Genomic DNA, 22,469 nt, shown 5'->3' on the forward strand with positions numbered 1-22,469 from the left:
TGTGAACTTCCAGCTCCTGCCAAGTGTGTCATCTGAGATGAACATTTTAATTGTTTGAACAGGCACGTATCAATCTTATTTGGGAGAAAAGGTGCCAGTAAAATCCCAAAGAGCATTGCGTACTGACAATTACGCTGTAGGTTAGAGTGTACAGAGTGCTTTCCAATAATACATCTGTCATTCGACCTGACAACATTCGGGGAGGTGGTTTATTAGGAAGTGGCTGCCCTTTCGCACTCGAGGAACCACGTCCGCCCAGAGCTGTGCCGGAGGACTCCGGACCAGGGAGGCGGGGGGGGCGGGGGGGGGGGGTTGAGCGCGGGTTAGTCGGGGAGGGGAGCGGGCCGGGAGAGAGTTGGGTGGAATGATGAGGGAGAGGAGACCTCCAGGCTGGGGTGGGAGGGTAAGGGGTTCAGACTGGTTATTCAGCCTCCAGGTACCGCAGTCAACTTCGCAGGAATCAAAACTGTTCTGGACTCTTCCTCTCCCTGTCCTCCCGCAAACAACCAACCTGACACTCAAAGGGCATCTTCTTGGGTGAAACAGAAGTCAAACAAGTTCTAGAGTGACCGTGGAAATGCCTGGCTCCTGACTTCCGCGGAAAGCTGGGCAAGTTCACCTGTTAGTGGCGGGGCGCAGCACGCGTAGGGAGTGCGGGGTCAAGTGCTTGCAGCGCTCACCCTCCCCCGCCAGGTAGGGCAGGTGAATGAGCAACGTCAGAGTCCAGGTTCGATGGTGCGGTGAGGAGCACAGAGAGCTCTACAGCGCTGCATCTCGGCGACCATGGCTTAGCTGGTGGATGGCCCTGTTACTGTATCCGGCTTCTTCCACCCGTGCGGCATGCGAGACGCAGGTCGACTTGACAAGACGTGGGGAGACAATCACGGCGTGATCAAGGGATTTGATCCTCCCATCACGCGAAAACGAAACTTCTTAGGATGCCAGACTTCCAGTGCGACCTGCGCCGCCCCGGCTGGCGGGGCTCGGAGCCCTGAACGCCGTCCCTCCCTGCACGTACCTGGGGCCTAGTTCGGCCATGCTGCCAGGCCCCGCTCCCAAGGTGGGAGTCGCGCCTGGCCCTCCCGGCCGGCAGATCCCACCCCGGAGCCAGGCCCTGCTTCGCTAAGTCCCGCAGCCAGGTGAGTGGCGCCAGGCCCCACCCTGCCCCGTCGCCAGGCCCCTCCCCACCTTCAGGCCCTGCCCCACTCGGTCCCATCTCGCAGCCAGGTGAGCCGCGTCAAGTCTTGTCTCATCGTCAGGCCCCGCCCTATCCCGCCGTCATGCCCCGCCCACCACCTCAAGGCCCCGCCCACTGACTGCAGCGCCTGCGCGCTGTGGCCCGTCGGGCCAGGGCCGGGCGGCGCGGCCGGTGCAGTCGGCGGGCGCAGTGCGCGTGCGCCTTGCGGCCGGGGGCGGGCGGCGGCGGCCGCGGAGCGGAGCGGGGGCGGGGCGGCGCCGTCTGGCTCGGTCGGGCCGGGGCGGGAGCGCGGCTCGGGACAGTGGGGCCCGCGGGCTGCGGACGGCGGCCTAGGTGGCCGGCAGGTGAGGCCCGTGCGCCGCTGGGGAGCGGACGCCGCAAGGGGGGCCGCGGGCGGGGCCCGCCGAGGGGCGGTGGCGCCCGGGGAGCAGCGGGCCCCGGCGCATTGTCCGGGCGGCGGGCGGCGCCTGCACAGCGCCCCCTGCCGGCCGGGCCGCGGGCGGGGGCCTCAGGCTCGGGCCGCGCGCCTTTGTTCGCCGCCCCCGCCAACATGGCCGCCGCCCCCGGCCCGGCCGATCGGCCCCGCGCGCTTTGTTCCAGAGGCCTCGGAGCTCACGCGGGCGGGGGGCGCGAGGTGGCAGGGCCCGTGGCGTGGGGGGGGCGATGCGGCAGGCGCCAGCGGGGGGGCGGGGCGGGGTGAGTGTTGCATAACCCGGGCTGGGCGGGGGAGGAAGGAATGGGACCCTCGGGGCTTGAGGGGGTGGAGTAGGAGTCCCCCTGGTGTGGGGGAGGGGGGACAGGACCCCCGGGGTTGGCTGGAGGGATGTGGGGGGGAGGGGAACGGACCTTCGGGGCGTGGGGAGGGGCTGGGGTGGAAGGTGGGAAGAAGGTGGGGGGAGGGGACTGGTCCCCCCGTGTTAGGAGGGCGCTGGACGGCACCCTGGGAAGAGGAGGGGGTTCTCCAGGATCGGGACCCCTGAGCACTGACGCTGCTCTCCCACCCAAGGCTGTGTACCTAACGACGGCTTGGCCTCTCCTTGGCGGCTGCCCGGGGTCCTGCAGCGATGGGCTTGGCGGAGAAGGTGGTTTTTTCGGGGCTCCCATAACATCCCCCCACCTCATTTCCCTCTTTCCCTTGGCGGCCGGTTCGCACGCCCCGGGGAAGCTCTGCGCGGGACGGGCGGACTACGGGGTTTTCTGCACACACGGACACTTTTCTTTTTCATCACGAGTGACCTTGAGCGCATTCCGCAAGCATTTGCTGAGATTAATTGCACGGCGCGGAAACTGCGCAGTGCCTTTCCTTTGCCTCTGTTAGCCTCTCCAATTGTGGATGCGTCCTCGACTTTACCAGATTTGATTTTAGTGATGGCCTCAGCAATAAATGCCCCAAAATAGACACCCCAAATCTGTTTACGCGGTTGCTTTATGCTTATTTGCTTATGATTTGTGGATTGGGGTTCTTGCTTTTGGAGAGGGTTTTCCGTGCATGTTGAATTAACAAATATGGATTTGCTGTAGATCAATAAGCAACACAGGATACATTTAAGTATTAAAGGATTACACTATGTAACGTGACTTGTGCAGAAGACGACGTACCTAAGGAAATGCGAATACCTATGTAAGTTGGATTGGAATTTTCTGGAAGGAACTCTGCAGTCTGAAAGGATTGATGGAGAGTACAGTAATTGCTTTCTACATAGCTTTTGTTAGGAAGTGAAAATTAAACGTAAACTTGGGGTTGTATACTAGGACAGAATGAGTTTGTGCACATTCTTAAGAGGTTGTGAACTTCTAGTGGCTGTGAAATTTCAGATGGGGTCAAGTGAAATGAGGCAGCTTTTTACCCTTCCAACTGTCAGCCTTAGTTAATGGGCAAATACCAAAAAACTGTACTAGCTACTAATTTATTACCAGACTTGCTAATTATATGTAAAAGTTGTTAAGTATGTTTCTCAAAATTATGGGTAATAGGTATGTGTTTCTTGTGAGAATTAAAATTGATTTTTTTTGTTTTGAATTTTTTGAGTGGCAAAGTGGTTACTGTTAAGATGCTTTTAAATGGATAAGGAAAAAAAGACCTTTAGCCATCTCTATGATTCACTTCGAATTCTTGGGTTTTTTTTAAAGACTTTAGATGATCCCCAGAGTTTTGATTGTACCATTTCTGATGGTACCTTTATTGACCAATTCAGAACATAGTAACAATAATTTACTTAGTTTTGGAATATGTATCTGAAGCATTGTTGTTTCAGATGGTAGTCTTTGTTACACTGGTATTAAGAAATGCTGCAGGAAAACGGGTCGTGGGTCTCCTTTAGTTTGGGAAACAAATCTAAATCCTTTCCTTCTTCTGTAGGGTCACAATTTTTATCATATCCAGGGCTCTCAGAAATAGTGCCAGCAGTGTTTTCCACATTTGGCCTTAGGTCCCTTCTTGTTTGTCTTTAATGTAATATCTAGTAACAATCGGGAAATCCAGGTAACGGTGACATGTTGGTTATTGGTGTCCTTATAGATAATGGTGCCACTCCCATTAATTGTTGACTCGGAGGTTGATGTGATCTGTGTGTGCTTGTGCATCCTGTGGGAAGCAGTATCTCGGATTTGGCTCTTATTGATGAGATATAATTATGAGTTACTAATTTGAAGTCTTAACTACAGGAAATTTATGCAGTTTTTACTTCACAATGACTTACCTGATTGCATACTGTTACAGCTCCACTGGCTGCACTCCGTAATTGTTAGCATTTTTTCCTCTGGTATGTTAGAAATATGTAAAAAGGATACTATTGTTCCTGAAGAGTTACTGTGGATTATTTTAGAGATGCACAGTAGTGCTGTTGGGCATTTCTTTTGGATTAGCTGTTAGCAGGAAACTAATTTGCTGAGAAAGAGCAGTTACTATATATCATGTACATATTTTCTTATATTTATTAGATGCTTAATGTGTTTTCTTTCTCTTTTCCTTGAATGAAAAGAAATTCGAAGAGGGGAATCAGTGGCGAAAAGGATATGAGCTCTGGAGTTGGACATGGAGATCGAATGGCCTTCAACTTGAAGGAGTCTGGGTTGAAATCCAGCCCCAGTCCTTATTGGTCTAAAGCCACATACCTGATTCATCACAGAGCCTTTTTAAGCTTTCAATTCCTCAGCTGTAAACTGGGATTAAAACCTATCATATAAGACTGTTATGAGAGTTAAATGAAATAGATTTGTAGCACTTCCAGTACGTTCCTGAAATGCACCAGCTGATGCCAGTCATTGTTGATTTCCTTTTCTTTCCTGCCTTTGAACTTTGCTCTAGTTATTAGCATTTATTCTTCAACATCAGGTTGCCGAGCTGTGCTCCAGTTCAATTAAATTTTTAATTAAATCTTTATTAGGTGCTTATTTTATAGCTTTAAAATTGCTATAAGTCATGTATGGGCATATTACGTAAAAATGTGCCCTTAGAGCCCTTAACAGCTTGGTAGGGAAGATACCCATTCATATGATGAGGAAATTCTATGCTAATGGTGTTTGGGAAGAGAAGGTGATGTGCCAGCAGGGTTTAAGAATATAGATTAGGAGAGGAGTTCCCGTCGTGGCGCAGTGGTTAACGGATCTGACTGGGAACCATGAGGTTGCGGGTTTGGTCCCTGCCCTTGCTCAGTGGGTTAAGGATCCGGTGTTGCTGTGAGCTGTGGTGTAGGTTGCAGATGTGGCTCGGATCCCACGTTGCTGTGGCTCTGGCGTAGGCAGGAGGCTACAGCTCCGATTCGATCCCTAGCCTGGGAACCTCCATATGCCGCGCGAGTGGCCCAAGAAACAGCAAAAAGACAAAAAAAAAAAAAAGAATATAGATTAGGAGAGAAAAGAAGTCTAAATGGAGTGACGGCAGGAGCAGAGTCATGAAGAGAGTGTTTGAGAGCATCCTGAATTTGAACTACAATCAGTAGTTTCCTGATTGTTATTCTTGTGAGAGATTCATAGGACCCCTGGATGTCATGAGTTGCCTATGGGTATTGATCATACCACTGTAGTCTGGCATAACCAGTCTATCTAGGGATGAATTTGGGGCTAGATTTTCAATCCACATGTCACGTTAAGGTAGTTGGTTTTTATCCTAAAGGTGGGGGAAGCCGTTGAAAGGCATTAAACCTATGAAAGGTGGTTTGGAGGAATCTGCCTGTGCAGGAGCTCTAGCTTCTAGCATCTAGTCTGTGGAAGAAGGTGGATGAAGTCATTTGAGAGCAGAGGGAATTTGTCTGGAGTCATTAGAATGTTAAATGTGTGGACTTTTCTGGGGGCTGGTGATGGAGGAAGAAAGGATCCATTCATCATGGATCCTTTTATACCCAGATGTTGAGAGAGTAAATGAAGAGACTAATAAAGCATTTTAAATACCATTTTGGGTGGTTTTAGTTTGTTGTAATAAAGAAAAGGACAGGACAATTTTTTTTGAACCTAGATTATTTTTGTTTGCTTATTACTTGTTCCATTTGCTTATAGTTATATCCTTAACAAACCTAGGTTTAGTTTTTGGACCTGTTTGCAAATGATCTATGTATTTATCTATAGATCTATATAGACACATATATATCCATGTGACCTATATATCTGTGTACTCACTAACCATGTGTGTAAGTTAATGTTCCTCGTGAGAGTTTTGGGTTCTGACATGAGGGTGAGAATGTTCTTTTTCCCGAGTACATGGTTGATTCGTTGTGAGTTTCTTTTTGCTTTCTTTTGAGGATCATGGTGGTCTCGTGGAATTTTATGTATTCAGTGTGTTTTAATCGAGTAGTCACCATTCTTTTTCCTCAGCGTGTTCTAACTTGGCTGTAGCTTGGAACTCTGAATCTAGTTCTTTTCCCTCACGTGCAATCCCGTTAATCTTTTAACTGTTTCTCGCTCATGTTACAAGATGTCTGAGACTCACTTTGTGCTTTTCCTGCCCAATGCCTATCATCTAGTTCTTTCAGCTCCTTTTCTTAGGCAGTGGAATTTAGATGCCAAGGTGCTGTGCACCCTTATTGGTGCTGAGATGCCCTTGCTTTCGTTGGACAGGCCTGGGAAATAATACATTTTGGTTTGTGTGCACTATTGTGTTGATATTTCCAGTTCACATTTAACTTTGTAGGGTTTTTACTTTGAGTTTATCCTTTCTTTTCTAATATGGAAAACCTGCATTCTTAGCAGCATTGGTTATTTTCCTTTATCTTATGAATTAGTTTGAAAACACTAATAACCATGACGAGATTGTAGGTTTATATTTTATTCTTTTTGTTTAAAGAATATATCCACATAAGGATGTACAGTGGACATTCCGAAGTATTAAATCATTTGAAAACATTTTCCTTCTGATTTTGTGTAACCAATTTGATTATTAATTTGGCTTATTTGAATGAGATCTTTAACTTTTAAGGATTGCTTTAATTTTTTATTTAGTATATTTTTTCACCGTGTAGTTCCAAAGTCAAAGCTGCGTTACAGAGGTCTGTTCACTTTCTCCCTTCTGTTCCTGTCCCCTGCACTGTTCTCCTGCTCCATTTTTATTGGTTTCTGGTTTATTCTTCCACTCTTTTATTTTTTCAAATAAAAGCGCACTTTTAAAAAATTTATTTGCCTTTCTTAAAAAGAAGTTTGGGTACATTGTTGTTACTTCCTTTTAATATATTCTGGAAATCATATAAGCTCTTTTCCATTCTTTTGTGCTTGTTTGTCTCTTAATTATGGACACTTGGGTTGTTTATATTGTGGATATTTTGTTTTGTATTTGTACAGGGATAGTTTCAAGATAGTGAGATTGTTAGATAAAGAGGTAAATAATGTTATTTGTTAGTGTCAAAAATTACATTTAAAAAATTATCAATCTTTAATAAAATTCTCACTGGCTTCTCGTTGCTTTAAAGAAAGAAATGTCACAACATTACCTCAAAGGTACACGTGATTTTTATCCTTTGGGGCCTTGGCCTCACCTGTAGCACGCCTCCCTTTGCTTTCCTTATTCCAGCCATACAGGTTCTTCTTGCGTGTCCTGTGGCCATCATCATCTCCTCCACTAAGGAGTGTGGCCCTTGTTCTTTTCCTCTTCCTGGAATGCTTTTCTTTTGTTCCTAGTCTTCTTTTAGAGCTTGTCTCAAGCATCACTTTTTGGTTTTTTTTTTTTTTTTTTTGGTCTTTTTAGGGCTGCTCCTGTGCCATATGGAAGTTCCCAGGCCAGGGGTGGAATTGGAGCCATGTGGCCTATGCCACAGCCACAGCAACTCCAGATCCGAGCCTCATTTGTGATGTGAGCCACAGCTTGTGGCAACTCTGGATCCTTAACCCGCTCGCTCACCAAGGCCAGTAATCTAATCTACATCCTCACGGATGCTACTCAGGTTCTTAACCCTCTGAGCCACAACCAGAACTCCAAGCATCACTTTTTTATGGAGTTCTTTTCGTGTGAGTTTACAGATTTTATAATAGCAGTAGAATAGGGCACCTCCATTTGGCCATCATTTGCTATGGTAAATAACCATCAATCTTCTGATGTTTTTGATTTTTTTTTCCTTGGTTTTCCTGAAGTCAAGTCCTTCTGTTAGAGACATTACTATCTTTTCTGGTTCTTAGCAAAATTAGTGTTACAGTAGTTCACATAATTTAATGGAATTTTTTCTCAAAAGGGCTGAGTTACATGAAAGCAGAGACTCTTCCTGTTTCTGCCCATAATTCCTTTTCTTGTCCTTAGCTCAGGGCTTGGGTTGTTAGGGCTCAAGTCCCCTGAACAGTAGCTAGAATTATCCAAGGGTAAATTGAGGCTGTGTGATTAAATGTGTGGTCTGCTGCACAGGGTCTGTCAGAGTTCCATTCAGGGATCTTGGTTAGAGTTGGCAATGCACCTTTGTAGATAAGGCTGTTGTCAGCATGCCTGATGTTGGAGTTTGCACACTGCAGGACAGTCATTTGGGGAAGGAAAGTGAAAGTTCAGGTGGGAAGAACACAGACTGGAAGCCACAGCAAGATAGATTGAAAGCTGTATCAGTTCTGTTGTCTCTGACCTTGCTTGTGTGGGCGTCTCCAAGAGCTGGGCCTTTGTCATGGAGCCAACCACACGCTCTTGGCCCAGGAGGCAGACACTCTCAGGGACCCCGGAGGAAGGTAGAATGGCTATTGCAGCCTTGCATCAGTAAGGCGGATGGGGAGGTGAGTGGGTGCAGGCTGCAGATGTCCCACCAGATGTGCCCTTCACTTGGCGCCCTCTGCCTGCTGCGCAGTAGTCCCTCTTGTGGCCCGCCCAAACCAGAGACAGATGGGAGGGGAAATACTAGGGAATGTGGTTGAGCCCAGCCAAGTTAAAACTTCATAAAGCAAAACCTGGAGTTTTAAATTCGCAGCTCGGGTTCCACATATGGGACCTGAAAGTTTCTATGAAAACCCTGCAAGTGCAAATTGAATTCCCAGTTTGTAAGTGAGAGTGTTGATTGGTAAAGAATGGAACCCTGAAAATTGGATTAGAGACCAGTGGTCAGATTCCAGTTTAGCTGGAGACCTTGAACTCCTAAATTCTGCTGGGCTACCTTTGCCAGTAGAAGCAGCCTTTCCATCCTCTGCCTGAGGAACTTCATCTCCCCCTGCATTTGGCTTCCCCTGGGATCCTACCAGGAGGCCCTGATGGGTGAGGTGCAAAGTGTGACTCATGAAGAGGTGGGCCTACCTGCCAAAAGATTGTCTAGTTTGCCAGTGTGGAGTGAAGAACCTGGGGAGTATTTGTAGCAGTGGATGTTAAAGGTGTGGGGTAATGATGGAGGGAACGTAGGATTAGGCACCAAATGTATTGATGTACCCTAAGCAGAGATTCTGGATTTCAGTAGCTCAAGGGGTTAGAAAGGGCTCTGCTTAGTTGATTGCCTGAAACAAACCAAAAGGTGACCTGTGCTAGGTGGGGTTGAGATGCCAGAACTGCCTTGGTATACTCTAGAGAAAGGCTTACGGAGATTGGAGTGGATTTGTCATGAAAGACTTGCTCACCAACCCTGGGAAGATTCATAGCTCATGCCTTATCCCACAGCCAATAGACTTGCAATGGGAGCTCCATTATCCTTGAGAGCTCTGCTCACTTTGCTCTCTAGGTCAGAAATCACAGTGGAAACTGCTGGTGTTGAATTGGGACCTGTAAATGCAGTGGCAACAGCTGGATCTTGAGTTGGCAGCTCTGTTAAATGGTTTTTATTGTATTTTTTTTCCCCTTGGCTGCGCTTGTGATGTGTGGAGATTCGTGGGCCAGGGATTGAACCTGAGCCACAGCAGTGACAGCACCAAATGAATCCTTAACTGCTAGTCCACTAGGGAACTCCTAAATGGTCTTTTTTTATTTAGGATTAATCTCTGGCTTATAACTACTGGTAATTTTTGTTACTCTGGTGTTTTTGTGTAACCCTAAAAATTTTCCTTAAATTCACTCAGTATAAGATAAATGCAGTCTTATGTACTTTTCATTCATAATTACTCTTCACAATTTTTAGTGCATAGAGTAGGATTCATTTAAGATACATAGCCTTGGGAGTTCCCGTCACGGCTTAGTGGAAATGAACATGACTTGTATCCGTGAGGATGTGAGTTTGATCCCTGGCCTTGCTTAGTGAGTTGGGATCTGGTGTGTGTAGGTCGCAGACACAGCTCGGACCCCCCATTGCTGTGGCTGTGGTGTAGGCTGGCAGCTGTAACCCCTATTCGATCCCTGCCTGGGAACTTCCATATACCACGGGTGTGGCCCAAAAAACCAAAAAAAAAAAAAAACCGCCATTAAATTATTTATATTGCTTATGGGACTATAATTTGATAGAATCTTTCTGGAAGGTGGCTTCACTAAAATAATATAAAATGCCTGTACTCTGGCATAGTGATTCCACTTCTAGAAATTTACTGTATAGATGTATTTGCACAAATACACAAATCTGTAATATTTTTCTTTATAATGGTGTTTGTGATAGTGAAGAATTTGAAACATCTCTAATATTGGGGTTAATGGTAAAATAAGTGATCTTATTATATACATATGCTGAAACGTTCCATCACTATTAAAAATAAGTGGAAAATAAAAATAAGAGGAAAAAATTTCCTATACTGCGTGAAAAATATAACAGTAAGAGAAGTGAGTTGTAGGACTCATGCCTCTGTGTGCATGTGTGTGTTTTAAGATGTTTGTGTTTCTATTCTTATACTTTAAATATTTGCATATGTCATTAGATTCACAGCCGTCTTTTAACAGTAGTTACCTCTCAGGGATGAGACTGAAGAAGGGGGAGGAGGATGCTGTACAAGATAGTAACAGTTTGGCGGCATGTGACTTGGTTAATAGTAAGCAAATTTCGTTTTGGTTTGGGGACAGTTGACTTCTCAGTCTTACCTTTTCTTTGAGGAGTGTGTGTGTGTGAAATATACTGTAAGTAAAGTAGTAGCTACAGATTTGTGACATACCGGCTGTGGAACTGCTCTTAATTTTGTCATGAATTTCATTCACAGGGTCACATGTAGTTTGTTTATTCATGTAATGATTTTTTTCATGTATTAATTATCCATGACTCTTCATTCTTCTGTTGATAAATATTGGGTGGTTTCCAGTTTGAAACTGTTCAGGTCCCCTGAAGAATAAGAAGACTGCAAACTGGGATTAGATTTAGATTTATTGGAAGGAATGCTTGTGAGAGAGCCAAGAGCGCCTTGCAGGTGTGATGCATGTGGAGGAGGAAGGGGTTGGAGGGAAAGTCTGGAGGATGTTTTAGGACTTCAGGGCAGTTCTGAGAAAGTTTAAGCAAGGCCAGTGAGGAGCCCTCCAGCCAAAATTGGGGGCAGAGAAGTTCCTTATCCTGCAGGTATGGGCCTGCTTTAGCACCCTGCCTGTGGCCAGTCATTGGCTGGAACAGTCTGTGAGAAATGTTGGGCTGGGGGGAGGAATGGATTCAGAGTGGAGCAGCTCCACATGTTAGGTAATCGGAGAGGTTCATTTCCATGACTGACCAGGGGCTCATGTGAGTGGACTTGCTATGAGCATTCAGATGCATGTTTCTTGCATGCTTCTCTGTTGGGTGGACTTAGGAGTAGAATTGCTGGGTCATGTATATTATGTTTACGTCCAGTATTGGTATAATGCCAAACTTCCGATTTGGATATACCCAGTTTCTATTCTGACTACAGTGAATGCATTCTTGTGGCTCCACATCCTCACCAATATTTGGTTCTTTTTAAATGTAAATAATTTCAGTGAGTGTGTGGCAGCATCTTGCTCTAGTCCCTGGCTCCTAATTAAGTGTGGCCATGTCATTTGTGAGCAGAAGAGACTTGTCACTCAGACCTGAAGAGCAGTGGTGAGATTTGCCACATTCCCTTCCTCCTGCCAGTGATGTTTTCAACTGGAGCTTCTTCCAGAGCAGGTCTTTTTATTTATTTTTTTTATTTTTTTATTTTTTTTTTTGTCTTTTGTCTTTTTGTTGTTGTTGCTATTTCTTGGGCCACTCCCGCGGCATATGGAGGTTCCCAGGCTAGGGGTTGAATCGGAGCTGTAACCCCCGGCCTAGGCCAGAGCCACAGCAACTCGGGATCCGAGCCGCGTCTGCAACCTACACCACAGCTCACGGCAACGCCGGATCGTTAACCTACGGAGCAAGGGCAGGGACCGAACCCGCCACCTCATAGTTCCTAGTCGGATTCGTTAACCACTGCACCACGACGGGAACTCCAGAGCAGGTCTTTTAAATGTCTAGAGGGAAGACAGAGCAGAGGATGAGGGAAGGGGCAAGGGTGGAGAAAAAGAGGAAGGGCAAGGGTGGGGATTTTCTTTTTTTTTTTTTTTTTTGTCTTAAAGTAAAATTTCTAAGGTTGTTTGTAACCATAGCAACTCGTTAAACCTATCCCGACAGACAAAGCTTTATGAAAAAATATACTTTATTTTTAAGAGCAGCTTTAGGTTCACAGCAAAATTGAGTAGAAAGTAGAGCTCCCCTGTATCCTCTGATCTCACACAAGCCCAGCCTCGTCCATTAACAACATCCTGCACCTGATAGTACATTTGTTAGAATGGATGAACCAACATTGACACATCATTATCATCTGAGGTCTATAGTGCACACAGGGTTCACTCTTGGTGTTGTGTATTCTGTGGGTTTTGACAAATTCGTTATGTATCTCTGCCAATGTAGTATCGTACAGAATAGTTTCACTGCTCTGAGAATCGTTAGTGTTCTGTTTTTTCCTGATACCTCTATTCCATTGTGGTCAGAAAACTGTATAATTAAAAGCTTATGGGAGTTTCCTGGTGGCCTAGCAGGTTAAGGATCTGGCATTGTCCCTGCTGTGGCATGGGTTCAATCCCTGGCCCAGGAACTTCTGCTTGACACTTGTGCAGCCAAAAAATAAAAATAACAGCTTATGAAATTTTTTGAAGCTTGCTTTATGGTCCAACATATGATCACTTTTTGTAAATCTCTTGTGTGTGCTTTGAAAGGATGTGCTTCTGCATTTGCTGGATTCACTGTTCTATATTTGTTAATCCAACTTGGTTAATTATGTTACATTCTTCTACCTTTTTTCTTTATGGTTTGCTGGTTGTATTGGTTACCAAGAGAAATATATTAATACTCTTACTTTGCATTTGTCTGTTTCTCCTTACTTAGGATAATTTTTGCTTTATCTGTTATGAGGGTATGTTATTGCATGCATACATGTTCAGAGTATATTTTCCTCATCAGTTGAGTCTTTCTTTTTTTTTTTGGTCTTTTTAGGGCCTCACTGCAGCATTTGGAGGTTCCCAGGCTAGGGGTCTAATTGGAGCTGTAACTGCTGGCCTACACCACAGCCACTGATCCATAACCCACTGAGCAAGGCCAGGGATCGAACCTGCGTCCTCATGAATGCTGGTCAGATTCGTTTCTTCTTAGCCAGGATGGGAACTCTAGTTGAGACTTTAAAAATCAACAGGTATTCTTCCTTAAGGCCAAAGTATTATTAGAGGTTAAGGTTGCTTAACTTAATATTTATGTAGTTGCATTATCTATTCTCTGATTAGTAGGTGCAGTGTATATCTTTTTTTTTTTTAACCTTTTATTTTCAGTTTTTCTAAGTCTATGTTCTGGATGCTTCTGTTTTCAACGGTATATAGCTGAGATTTTTAGTCTGACAGTATTTCTTAAATTGGAGCATTTGCTTGATATTTAACAAAGTGACTGACATGGCTTTGTTTAAATATGCTGTCTTAATAAGTGCTTTCTGTTTATTATACCTGCTTTATGTGCCTTTTCCTCCTTTCTTGTCTTTCTTTGGAAGCTTATTTTTTTTTTTTCCTCTGCTAATTTGGAGGTTACTTAAAACGCATCCTTGACTTGTCAAAATCTAATATTTGGTTATTTCCTCCTCTTCTGGACACTTAAGCTCTGCTTATCTTATTTTCAGTCATGTAGCACAGTTTGTGCTCTTGTAATTCTGTGTGTACTTTATCTTAAGATATTATTAATTTGTACAGTCAGTAGTCATTTAGATTTATCCTTTCATTGCTCTTCATTCCTTGCCATATTTCCAGTCCAGCCCAATTCCATTCCATTTTTCCTTCTGCCTGAAGAACCCTCTCTTGTTTCTCCCCTGTTGTGTGACTCCTAGTAGTGAATTCTCTGAGTATGTGTTAGTCTAAAAGTATCTCAAATTGATTTTCCTTTTTGAAGGACATTTTTGATGTGTATAGAGTTCTAATGTGTCAGTTTTCTTCTAAAGTGTTGAAAGAAGTTATTGAATTACATTTGCAGCTTTCATTTTTTTCTTAAAAAGTAAACTGTCAGTTTAATATTTGCTCCCATGGACGGGATCTTTTTTACCTCAGTCTTTATGATTTTTTTTTTTGATGTGTCTATTTTTTTATATTTTGTGTTTATAGGTCTTACTGAATCTGTGGTAATGTCTTATTCTTTTGAGAAATTTGTAGGCATTGTCTTTTAAAATATTTTTGTTACCCTGGCCCCCACCTATCCTCCACTCCATTTAAACACATGTGAGACTTTCCCAGTCTGTTCTGGATATTTTCTTCTGATCATTTTGTTCACTAATTTATTTATTTATTTATTTGTAAATTTTTTGGCTGCATCTCTGGCATGCAGAAGTTCCTGGACGAGGAATTGAACCTGTGCCACAGCAGTAACCAGAGCCACAGCAGTGACAAAAGCCAGATCCTTAATGCTCTGAGCCACTAGGTAACTCCTGTTCACTAATTTTTAATAAGACTAGCCTACTGATAATCTATCGAGTTTATTGTATTTTTTTACTTTTGGAAAATCTGGTTCTGTGATACCAAAGTTTTCTAGCTTATGTTTTATCTCTTTGAACATAATAGTTACAGCTATTTTATTTTTCATTAAAAAATTTTATTTCTGTTGCTTCCTTCCCATAACTTACTTTAAAGTATGATTTTGTAACTGGAATACCTGGCAGCCCAATTGATCTGTTTTTTTTGTGTGTTTATTTGTTGTTTTCGATAGTCCTCCCCCCCCCCCCCCCTTTAAAAAAAAAAAAAAAAAAACCAGCTGCATCTACACATATGGACGTTCCGGGGCCTGGGGTTGAGTTGGAGCTGAGCTGTGGCGTATGACACAGCCACCGCAACACTGGATCTGAGCCATGTCTTCAACCTGTGCCTCAGGTTGGGGTAGTGCCAGATCCTTTGCTGAGCCAGGATAGGGATCGAACCCACATCCTCACAAACAGCACTGGGTCCTTAACCCCCTGAGCCGCAAAGGGAATTCCTGTTTCTGCTCGTTTCTGTTTTGTCTCTTTGTAGGCTCATTTCTGTATTTACACATGTAGTGGATTACATTTTAAAAATTGAGCTAATTTGAGGGTCTAGGATGATATTCCTAGGAGAATTTATGCTTGCTCTGCTGGGCATCTGGGGGAGTGGGCAGCCTGGGATCTACTTCAGCTCAACTTTAGGGTGAAGATGAGTTGCCTCTGGGCATCGTATCATTCCCCCAGCCCCTAGGAGCAATTCAGGATTCCATCTCAGGATTCCATGTCTACATCTTACAGATACATAGGTTCCCCAGCCCCCTCCTTCCTTTGCTAGTCCCTGGGTTCTGGTCTTTGGCCCCTTACCTTGCAAAATTGTTAGCCTTTCAACTGTCCTTTAACACTTGACACTTACTCTTGGCTGAAGGTGGTTGCAAAGTGGGGTTTACCTCTCTAGGTCCCAACTCTGAAAGCACTGCTGTCTTGGAATTCTGTGATACCTTCAGGCATATGGTGAGTGTTTGTGTCAGTATGTGTGTTCAGGGTTTTTGTCATGGACGTTTTCAATCTTGTACAATCATCCTTTCTTTGATAGTTGCAGAGGATTGGTTCCAAGATCTCCCATGGATACTCAGGAACGTCACATAAAATGGCACAATGTTTGCATATAATCTGTGCACATTCTTCTGTGTCCTTTGTCATGTTTAAATTATTTATAATACCTAATACAACGTAAATACTGTGTAAATGGTTGTCAGAACAATATAAATGCTGTGTAAGTAGTTGTCAGTGCTTTGGGGAACGTCCTGGAATTTTTTTCCTCCTGATTATTTTTGGTGTGAGGTTGGTTGACTCTGTGGAACCCAAAGATATAGAGGGTTAACTGTACAGAAGTCTAGGAAATAGTGTAGGGCTTCCCCTACTGGCGCAGCGAAAATGAATTCGACGAGGAACCATGAGGTTGCGGGTTCAGTCCCTGGCCTTGCTCAGTGGGTTAAGGATCTGGTGTTGCCATGAGCTGTGGTGTAGCTCACAGACGCAGCTTGGATCCCAAGTTGCTGTGGTTGTGATGTAGGCTGGCAGCTACAGCTCTGATTAGACCCCTAGCCTGGGAACCTCCATATGCCGCAGGTGTGGCCCTAAAAAAACAAAAGAGAAAAAAAAAAGTAGTGTAAACGAAACCTTTCCAGTGATGTCTTCCTGACTTCGATAGCTTCCTGGCTTCTGGTGTTGCACGGTGTTCCAGGCGCCTCATGTATTTCCTCCCCTCATCTGGAATTAGCCATTCCTCTGAGAAACTCTGGTTCCTAATAGTTTTTGTTAGAGGTGTTCTTTTAGATTTTATTTCGATATTCTAGCTTTCAGGAAAGTGGTCTCAAATACCAAGCCATTACTACCAGGCTTGTCTGTTCTTTACATTGATGCTTGCAGGTGGCCTTGAAACACATCGAGGATTCAGAGTTGCTCTTTTTGCCTGTGGTGTGTTGTATGTGTGTATGTATGTATGTATGTGGCTGCCCCATGGCATATGGAGTCCCCGTGTCAGGGTTCAGATCTGAGCTGCGCTTGTGACCCAGGCTGTGGCTGTGGCAAACACCAGATCCCTAACCCGTTGTGCAGGGCTGGGGATTGAACCTGGTCCCAACATTCCCAGGATGCCACCGATCCCATTGTGCTGCAGCGAGAATTCCTGCCAGTGGTTTTAGGCAGGGGTGATTGTGCCATGGACTTCCTGGTAGTCTGGTGAAACCTGTGGATACCTTCTCAGAATGTTTCTGAATATGATAAGTGAAATATGAGGGATCAAAGAAGAAATCAAGTATGTTTAAAGTTATTAAAATGTGAAAACAATTTAAATTCAGTGTGGCTTTTTTGTTAATATGTTAAGCAGTGCAGATGAGCATTTTCATATTTTAAGATACTAAAATGACACCTTTTGCTATCCATCAAAAAGTAAATTGAGGTGGTCTTTGATTTATCTCCTTTCACATATTGACCAGCCGATAACTGATGACAGGGAATACACGTGAGCATTATAGATCCTGTGTGTTACTGTGGAGTAATCTTGACACGCTAGTTACCCAGAACGAAGTCGTGCTTTCAGGCCAAAGCTCTGTCCTCCGTACAGCTACCCTCCCTGCACACACCAGTAATAAACTTGGGGGTGGGGGCGTCCCTAGGCCATCCACATCTGACCAACTGGCTGCACATTGGGGGATTCTCATGACTCAGGTTTGATAATTTACTAGACCAACTCCCAGATATCAGGAAAGTGCTCTATTTATTATACAGCTTCTTTACAGGAGAAAAAGATCCACATCCGTGGCCAGCCAAAAGAAGAAACACATAGGATGAGGTCTGGAAGGGTCTGTGTGGGAAGCTTCTAGTTTTCTTCCGGGGAGTCAGGAGGATCGCCCTCCTGTGTGTGGATGGTAATGGCGCATGGAGTTGGGAGTACTGTTGACCAGGGAGGCTCCCTTTGGCTTCGGGGTGCAGACTGCTTATTGGGGTTTCATTATGCCAGCATGGCTGATTGAGTCATGAGCCATGAGGTTGAGCTCAGTCTCTTGCTTTCCCCCTTAAAAGTTGGGCGGCTGTCAGGGAATTCAAAGCCCCAGTCCTCTAATCCCATGGTTAGTCGTTTCGGTGTGGCCGGCCCCATTCTAAGTCATCTTGTTAGCAGAAACTCTCGGGTTCCACCATAATCTCAAAGACTCCTTCCTGTCACTTAGGACCTTCTAAGGATTTAAAAGGTGCTTCCCAGGAACTGGGACAAGGGCCAGCCAGAACTCTTTGTTTTATAACAGTCACCAATTCTGTTTTCACAGTTTGATGACTAATGCCCTGATGGCTGATCCACTCTGGTCATGTCTGTTCTGCGACAGACCTCCTTCCTAATTTAGAAGTAGTTGATGAGTTTAAAAGCTATTTTGAGATTTACAACAAATGCAATGGGAAGGAAAGATCTGTGATTTCCATTCTTGAGAAAGTCAGAGGTATGGTAATAATACTGTGGTTTATTTTTTGTACATTCACGATGGAAGGAAGTATTATATATTTCAGATGAAAGAAAAATGAAGATAGAATTTTCCTCTCATCCAGATTCACAATACTTGTAAACTTTGTCCATGCTTAAGAGCTCCTATAGTAGAACTTGGTGTCCAGACATTTAGTGGTTTAGGCTGTTCAGTAATTTTGTTGACATTGTTATGAGAGTTTGGGGCTCTGAAGACCTTCAGGTATTTGCTTGATATATATAATAGTCAAACACTGAGTAACTGGCAATGCTGTGTTCAGATAGAGCCCTTCATTTTAATCTTGAGCTGTTAGCCGAGGGACAGCCTCCAGTGGAGGCCTCTAGAACACTGCTTTTAGGTGCTATCCATTGAAACATTTATGACTGGCCTTTCTAGTAAATTCTTTCAGGAACTTGGGAACATTTTGAGTTGTAATCCATTGCTTTTTCTTTCCACATTTACAAAATCTAAAATCATTGACCGTTTCCCTCAACATTGTATCGTGAAAAATTTCAAAAATATAGAAAATTTGAAATATGCAGTCGAACACCTGTATACTCACCATCCAGATTCAGGAATTGCAAATAATTTGCCGCCTTTTCTTGGCCTATTTTTAAAAATCACATCATAGGAGAAATGAACTATAGACTTTTGAGTACCTACAGTAAATCTACATTGTTGCCATATTTGGTATTCCCCCCCCCCTTTTTTTTTTTAATGCTTTTACACTTTTTTTTTCTTTCTAGAGCTGCACCTGTGGCTTATGGATGTTTCCAGGCTAGGGGTCAAATCAGAGCTGCAGCTGCCTGCCTACACCATAGTCATAGCAACGAGGGATCTGAGATCTGAGCCACATCTGTGACCTATGCCACAGCTTTGGCACCACCAGGCCCTCAACCCACTGAGTGAGGCTAGGGATCGAACCTGAGTTCTGACGGATATACTTGTTGGAGTCTTAACCCACTGAGCTGCAAAGGGAACTCCTCCCCAAACCTTTTAAATGAAATTTCCTATGCATGGAAAAGTTAAAACTATAGCTGAATTGTACCTGTATGTTCTCCACCGAGATTCATTTGCTAGCATTTTGCTGGACTAACATTTTTTGTTTTTGTTTTTGAGCCATTTGAAAGTTGCATTAAATTGCAGACATTATGACACTTCTTAAAACGATATTTTTCTTTGTAGCTATATCATAATTAAGAAAATTGTTTAATATTTAGGTTCTCTTCAGATTTTAGTCGTATGCTATTTTTCACATAAATATTTGTGGTAATGTACATTCCTTCCAACCCTTTGAACCTCTGTGACAGTAACTTTAAGATACTTGTTTGCAGCCCAGACTTCAGCTTACACTTGACATGTTTGGCCATTAGTGCTCCTTTGTGATCCAGGTATTGAGATTTCTTTGGAACATAGCACTTTTGCTTAAGCAGTTTCAGAAATGTATGTATTTTTAATAAATAGGGCTTTTTGGTGGTAGCAGCTGGCAGTAAATTCTTTGGTATGTAACTTCTGCTTTGTGTTTATCACTGATACATGTGAAATGTTGAAATGCTTATTTCTTAACCTTTCCGGAGACGCAATACAGTGTCATTGATGTTTGTGGTGCCCTCTTCCTTTATGGATATAATCTGTGTGGTTTCTTTGCCTTTTTTTTTTTCCTTCTTCCCATTTTTGGCTCCATCTGCAGAATGTGGAAGTTCCCTGGGTATCAGGGATTGAATCTGAGCTGCCTCTGCAACCTGTGCCACAGGTGTGGCAACCCCAGATTCTTAACTCATTGTGCCGGGCCAGCGATCAAATGGCAGTGCTGCAGAGACAAGCCAGGTCTTTAACCCACTGCATGTCACTGTGGGAACTCACGTGTGTATTTATTTTTAAAATAGGAGATTTTTCTCAGTAATGTTACTTGCGGTCTGTATGACCACGTGAGAGTTGTTTTAATTTTGGTGCCGCAGTTTTTAATTTCTAAAATGGAACAGCTATATGTGCCTTGTGGTTGTGTAGAGTCTGAATTGATGCATGTATAGCAGTGTGTGACACATAGCATGTGCTTGGGGACATTTGTTTGTGAAATAGTTTCTGAGAATCTTGTGATCCCCTTTGAGATGGTTACAGAAGGAGAATTTTGAGTTTCAAAACCAAATTCATGACATGTTTTAAAGATCATTTAGCAAAATTGCATGCCTGTTAGCTATGTTTAATACAGATGGACTTAGCAAGGGAAATCCAGGCTCTTTTTTTTCTCAGCTTTTTATTACAGAAAATTTTAAATTGAAATAAAAGTTCCGAGAATATTAGTATGTTCTTCATTTAGATTCAAAAATTAACATATTGTCATTCTGAACTTACTGTTCGTGTGTGCATTGCTTTTTTTTCCCTGAAGTGTTTGAAATTCACTTGCAGACATTATAACAGCCTACCTGTAGAAATTTCAGGACTCATTTCCTAAGTATATTCCCGTGCATAACCACAGTGTACTTTTAAAAGTAAATGATAATTCCATAACATGTCATGTACTATATAGTCTCAATTTAAATTTTCCCATTTGTCTTCAGTGTCTTCTTTAGCTTTTTTCTGTCCAAACCATTCATTCAGGATTTACTGTTGTCTGCTTTTATTTATTTATTTTTTTACCATGCTTGTGGCGTGCATATCTGGGTCAGGGATCAAACCTGAGTCACAGCAATGACAATGAGCCACAACAGTGGCAATGCCAAATCCTTAACTACTAGGCCACCAGGGAACTCTTAGGTAGCAAGCATTTTTGGCAAGAATGTTTTATAAGTGATGTGGTGTGCTTTGTATGACATCACATCTGGAAGCCTCTAAAGTGTGGTTGACTCACTCTTAGTGGTCCTGAATTGTTTGATCTCTCCATCGTAAAGCAGCATTTATAACCAGTAGGTAATTTTGGGTGATCCTTTGTTACCATGCAGCATTATTCTCTCACAGCCTTTCACCTGACGGCGTTAGCTGTCTGTTGGGTTTAGTCCTGAATACAGGACTATCCTTTTTATGACCTCCAAATTAAGCTCCACTTGACAACATTTTCTGTATATTTGAAAAAAAAAAAAGATGACTCCTGCTATCTTAGAAATAATGAGATTTTGCTATCTCAGAATTTAAGATCAGGCAGTTGGAATAGGAATTGTGACTCAAAAATGAGGAAGGACTTTTATCTGAAATTATGCATTCTTACATTATTCAAAAAGCTCCTGTATCCTTCCTTGCTACAGCTCTTTCTTCAATCTGTGTCTTACACTTTTTTAAAAAGTATTATAACAAGTTCAGCCTGGAAATTTTAATGAAGTGGTAAGCAATAGAAAATTGTACCAAGATAAGCTTAAGTCGGCTAGTGAAAAGAGGGCAAGCTCTTTAGAACATCAGTTAAGTTAAAACTTTCATGTTGTAGAACCAAGCTGATTTATTAAGTTAGGAAACCTTGATTACTTGTGTAGATTAAAATATTCTACAATCTTTGAAGTAGCTTTGTCAAGAATGTTGGAGAAAAGGAGCAGAGTCTTGGGATGTTTTTAAAATTGGGAAATATTACGTTATTGTATGCCGATAAGAGAGAAATTGATGGAGATGAGATTGATAAAACATGAAAGGGTCGAATTTAAACACAGTTCATCTGTTATAGCAGCGAGGGTACCAATCAGCTGGTGAATTTGATGGTGGGAAGATGAGTAATTCTCTTGTTTGCTTCCACCTCACTTGCAAAAAGCAAGCTTATTTGCTGAGAGGGAGGGAGTGGTATTGTCAAATGCCCACTTGAGATAGGAGATTTTAAATTTGAGGTTTTTCCAGCCACGCTTAACAGCTTAAATTGTGGGGCAAGGAGTTAGGCCTTTGCCAAAAAGTGACAGAGGAGAAAAGCTTGGAAGTCACCATAGTGGTTGACCATCTGTGGAATCTAAGCAGAGTAGTGATGAGGGCAGTAGGTCTCCAAGAAAGGTACAGGTCAAGACGTAGTTTGGAAGGAATGGTTGCATCAAAGACTTATTGGAATGGGACTATTGGCATCAGAAAAGTGGGATAATCAGAGATGGTTTTGAGTGTGAGATACTGGAAACAAAGATTCTGGAGATATTGCAGTCATTGGTGATGAGGGGTTGAGGTTGTGACTGTGGAGTCAGGTAGGTAGGCTGAAGTCAGGATATCAGAGAACCAAGGGAGTATGTTGTTCAGAGGATCAGATGTTGCCAAGAGTGTGATGAGGATAGTGAAGGAAAACAGGTAAACCAAGAGCTAAAACCTTCAGGAGTGTGTGCACATGACTAGAGGATTAACAGGTAGCTGACTGCAACATAAAGGGGGGTCTGTTATTGCTGGTGCTGTGGCCCGTGCCTCCACACTGGGGTGTTGGGGTGGGAGAGATTGTGTGAGGACACTGGGGGACACAACCACTCTGGAGAGCTCCTGGACAGAGGGGACCCTAGATATAGATAGACTCTTGGGACAGGCTGCCTGCCTTTCAGAAGGCAGTGGAGAGGTTTGGGCAGATAAGGGGAAGG

General features: G+C 43.5%; 1 protein-coding gene across 2 annotated transcripts in view; it reads left to right on the forward strand.

Moving 5' to 3' along the window:
• The first annotated feature begins 1,450 nt into the window (after nt 1-1,450).
• The window catches only part of SPIN1 (spindlin 1), a 66,717-nt gene continuing 45,698 nt past the window's right edge, over nt 1,451-22,469 (forward strand). For both annotated transcript variants that reach the window (XM_047760054.1, XM_047760055.1), the window contains exon 1: nt 1,451-1,542. The gene's annotated coding sequence lies outside the window, so the exon portion shown is untranslated. The remainder of the gene's footprint in view (nt 1,543-22,469) is intronic.

The sequence above is a fragment of the Phacochoerus africanus genome, chromosome 15 (genome assembly GCF_016906955.1).
Source record: "Phacochoerus africanus isolate WHEZ1 chromosome 15, ROS_Pafr_v1, whole genome shotgun sequence".
Classification (NCBI taxonomy): Eukaryota; Metazoa; Chordata; class Mammalia; order Artiodactyla; family Suidae; genus Phacochoerus; species Phacochoerus africanus.